We start from the raw sequence: 4,526 nt of genomic DNA, 5'->3' as shown, positions 1-4,526 counted from the left end.
TGATATCGTAGTTTAGAAACATAACACAGAATCTTCTTTTTGCGAATCATAACACAAAATCTTTGTAAATATTTACAAAGGCTAATTAGTAATCACTAGAGTTACTAAGAGTTACTAAGCTCCCTAGAATGAGAGCTCTCTGATTGATTGAGGCTGTGAAAATCGCGTGGGGCCAACTTGTCATTCGGTGTGAGAAGTAGACTTACCGCCTTGGCCCAAATATGCTTTACGCGTGTCTTGTGTATGGCCCGTTGAGGTAAACATGTCACATATTGGGCTGATAGGGATAGCTGCATCTCTCCCGATCCCCTCTCTCTCCCTTCACGATAGATTTTCTTGGCTGCCGCCGACAACTCCGGTCTCCGCCTCCTGCCACCGCCAGTATATACTCCTTCCCATGCGCTGCTCTGATGCCCTGCTGCCGCTCTAGGCCCCAGTTCGAGGCTCCTCCTCTGCAGCCTCCGCCTCCTCCTCCCAAATCTGGATATATGCACCGACCAGCAGTGGATCTCGGGGAGGGGCGTCGGTGCCGGTTCCGATGTGGGCGAGGTCAAGGTGGGGATGATGGCAGCGACGGAGGACATGTCGAGTACGCCCAACGGTGGTGGGGCAGGCGGGGCGACGGTGCTCTGGCCCGACACGGACGAGCTCGAGGCTTGCACGGCGGCGGCTGAGCGCGGGTCGAGCGCGACTGGCGCGAGCGATCCCTGATAGGGATGGTGTTGGATCGGGATGGGGTTGGACATCTGCGACCACAGAGGTACTTTACTACAGGTTAGACTTTTAATACACTTCTCAACTTTACTTCCACAAGTTATTGGTAATTTAGCTCCTACCTTAAAGAGAACAGATTTGAATGAAATGATATCACACTACGAACTGATTTCTAATTGGCAACTTGCTTGGTATACTCTAATCCACAATTACCATCATTCCAAATAGTCATCCATTTTGTGCCTGTGAATTGGTTCAGCCACCTAATGCCTTGGTTGGTTACTATGGCCAGTTCATATGCGAAGTTGGCTAGAAGAGAGGGCTCACTTGCGGAAGGTTATTAGTAACCTAAGGAGAATATTACAATGAGACTGCAAACGACGCCGGTGGATTGGTGTCTATAGTTCCCTTGCCGCCTATGAGCTGGAGGTCTCGGTATGGCGAATTTATCTTCCTGATAGTGATAAAGAGTAAATGTAATTTTCCATTGCGTTGCTATTAACGTTCAGGTATGTTTACAATATTGCAGATGATAAGTGCAACATATTGTGCAAAGGAATGAAGATGGTTTATTTGTAAGTCCAGTTTGCTCTTACTTGCTGGTTTACGAAATTTCTCTTTACTTCTTTAAAGTGTGAAAAATTAGTTCAAGCCATCCATACTTTACAGAATATACCTTTATTTATTTGTTGATGATTGCAGCATTTGTTTACCAGTCAGGCATGCTCGATGGTATGTAGATTATCATTGGCAATGCATTTTTCTTCTATTTGTTACATTTATTATCTCTTTCCTGCGTTGTGTTAGGAATCCCAGGAAATGCAGCCCACTGGTGCATCAGTGCTTTGTTTATCGCCAGTGGCCCCACCTGTAACAGAGTTGATCGCTGGATCGGCTGCGTTTGGAACCTATGCCCGGGCAAACGTGGCGTCGTATCTCTCTACATTGCAGAAAGGGGAAAGATTAGTGGTGCAGCCGGCGCATGTGCGATTAGGGCCGCGGCTGGCGTGTCACCGTGTGGCTGAGCGCGTCTGTGCGGGGTGCTCACCGACCCTCCAAACTCTCATGCTTATACGACTCAGGACAAGGGACGCCTTCGAGATGGCTTTTTAGCCAGGACAAGGGTGAAAGGATAACACTAACACCAACGCCAGCTACCTCTGCAGGCTATGGAGGGGTGTGGCTGGGGCACACGACACGACGGTGGTGCTGGCCAGACGGCTTCGTGCGCAATGGAAGGGTGCTACGCCAAGGAATTCGAGGTGACCTGACATGCCGGAGAAGGATGTTGATAGGTGGCAGCTCGGGCGATGGCTATGGCTTGGCAGAAAATCCAACAGATCAGGGTTAGCGTAGGACGACACGCTGCCAACACTCCCTCGCTTCCCCTCCACGTTTCCCCACCGCTCCCTCTTTTCCCGATCTCATATGCTACATTTGAGGAAATTGGGTGGACAACACAATCCAGATGTTAAGCAAGCCAGTGGATCGTCAATAAGCTGGAGGAATGGCTGCTGCCTACAACTCCGTGAGTGTCGGATCAATTACTCTCCGTCAGCAACATTGTAGCAGCATCAAATTCTTTCAGTGCCGTTTGCCGCTGAAGATCTGCAGCTGAACCGTTCCTGCTTGTGCTGGTTCCTTTGCCTTCTCTGCTTGTATGCGGTTGGTTTAATTTACATGTACTGTTTGTACTTCGATTTAATTATGTAAGTGTATTTTTAAATATATTTTTTGTAAATTGCATTAGCTGCAGGCTATGTTATCAATACTGGTGACAATGTTGGAGGTTCAGCCTTGGATCTCTTTGTTTTTGTCATTCATTAATCATGCACAACAGATGTGTGTTCTCAGGCCCTGTGAGGCACACAATAACTGTTTCAGGTAATGAAGGCCTTCTTTCTTGTCATTTGAATTAATTTTTCCATTTTTTCTTCCGGAAAGCATATATGGCCTGAGAACATAAACAGACACATAGTTGAAGAAAATAACTGTAATATGTTACCCCTTCAGGAAAGCTTGCTGTCGTTTTAATATTTTTTCGAAGAAGCTAATGTAGAGTAGCAAGAACATCATTTTTTTGGGGGACATGGTACATGTAGATCGATGCACCTCTTTGATGGTAATGTATGCTTTTGTAATTAAACACTGTGCTCAATAACCATCTTTCTGGTTACTGCCGCTGAAGTCAAGGTTTCTTTAGTCCAGGTTGTCAGTTTGTTACTACCAGATATAGCATTATCGCTTTGTCCAAGAATGTGGCCATGAGAGCACATTGAAGCTCCTGACCTTATTCTCAGATATATACTCTGGAAGAAAAATTTGTCCAAGAATGTGCTTCTAAAGCACTTTGTTTGTATTTCTGGACCGTTTATGTTTTGGGAGTACAAACAAGTTTAATTTCCTTAATCTGGATTTTACTTAAATAAAGAGAGAAATACACTTTAGGAATAGTTGTTAGAATTCGTAGCAGTTTTATTACTACTCAAATACTACTTGGATTGTCTTGGTACAAATTTGACACCATTTGATTAGTATTTAAAAGCACCTTCTGTGATCATAATTTTGTAAACAGAAATAGTGAAATTTGTATACGGAATTCATCATCCAATATGTTTGAGTTTTTATTTTATATATTATTTTTACTGTATTACTAATCCACATATTTTTCTTCTTCCTGTGCAAAGCAATAGTCTAGATGTTAGCAACTTCGTATATATGTATGATATTATAATAATTCTTGATGGTTTTGTTCGTGCAAAGCAACAACACCAAGAGAGAACGGCGCGGCAAAGCGCGCGTTTCCCTCTAGTTAGAATGCAAACCCCATGGACTGATACACGATTACTCTAGCGACTAGTGGTTCGTGGCCCATATGCGGTGTTGAGTCAGCGGTTGTGGCCGTCGTTGCATCCTCTCCTTTCTGTGGATGCGGTCCATTTTGGTGTCTTTGTGCAAGTTTTGTCTGCCTTCGTGATGCCCTCATTCATTTGTTAAAAAACAAGAATGCTATGAATAGCAACTACTCATCGTAATGGGAACAGCTCAGACGTGCTTGCGGGGAGTATGAACACATTGCACATGGGATCGGGACGGACATACCAAGTTATTCAACTCAGTCGTCACATGTGCAGAAAATCTGCATTGTATGTTTTTCCTTTTTGGATGGGAACAAAATGATGATCTCGTTAATGGAGCCGTTGGGGTGGGGTAGTGCTGAGAAATAGCAATGTGAAGTTCATCGTGGCCGGGACTGACAAGCTCCAGCGACGCTTTGACAGTTGAAGCTCATGCACTTTGCTCCGGAATGAAGCCTGCGACGTACGCCCACGATGGATTATTCTGGCGCACTCTTTCTTTCCTTGAGCACGAACTCGACTCCACAGGCTAAGATTACAAGGATCTGCTCGAGGCATTTTTTACAGCCGGGACTACACTGGGCACGACCCACGCGCTCCCTGCCAGCCGGTGCCTCGATCGGCTCGCTCAGCTCACAGCCACCACGCGCACGAACACGCACGGCTCGCGCAGCGATCACACTCACCTCGCGATCCCACAACTACCTGACTTAAACGTACGCGCGCACCCCTTCCCCCTCGCCACGAATCCGACGCGGTTTGGTCTGTGCCCGACGCGCGCACACACCCAACGCGCTCGACCAGGACGTACACTGCTCATACAATGGTCAGACTATGCCCAGACCATGGCTAGGCCATACACAGGTCGGATACTAGCCGGACTATGCCCACCGTGGCTTATTCCTAACAAACACCCCCTAAGCCAAAGCCCAGAGGAGTTCGGCTCGAGGTCGT

At 46.4% G+C, this 4,526-nt stretch overlaps 1 long non-coding RNA gene across 1 annotated transcript; it reads left to right on the top strand.

Annotated features, from left to right (window-relative positions):
- Positions 1-287: 287 nt before the first annotated feature.
- On the top strand, positions 288-2,483 carry LOC119340866. The gene is made up of 4 exons (XR_005164726.1): positions 288-774; positions 1,007-1,149; positions 1,244-1,289; positions 1,522-2,483. It is a non-coding gene; the product is annotated as an uncharacterized LOC119340866 (long non-coding RNA).
- The last annotated feature ends 2,043 nt before the right edge of the window (positions 2,484-4,526 follow it).

Source organism: Triticum dicoccoides, chromosome 7B, assembly GCF_002162155.2.
Source record: "Triticum dicoccoides isolate Atlit2015 ecotype Zavitan chromosome 7B, WEW_v2.0, whole genome shotgun sequence".
Classification (NCBI taxonomy): Eukaryota; Viridiplantae; Streptophyta; class Magnoliopsida; order Poales; family Poaceae; genus Triticum; species Triticum dicoccoides.
The sequence above is the reverse complement of the archived record's forward strand: the minus strand, read 5'-3'. Positions and strand labels throughout refer to the sequence as shown.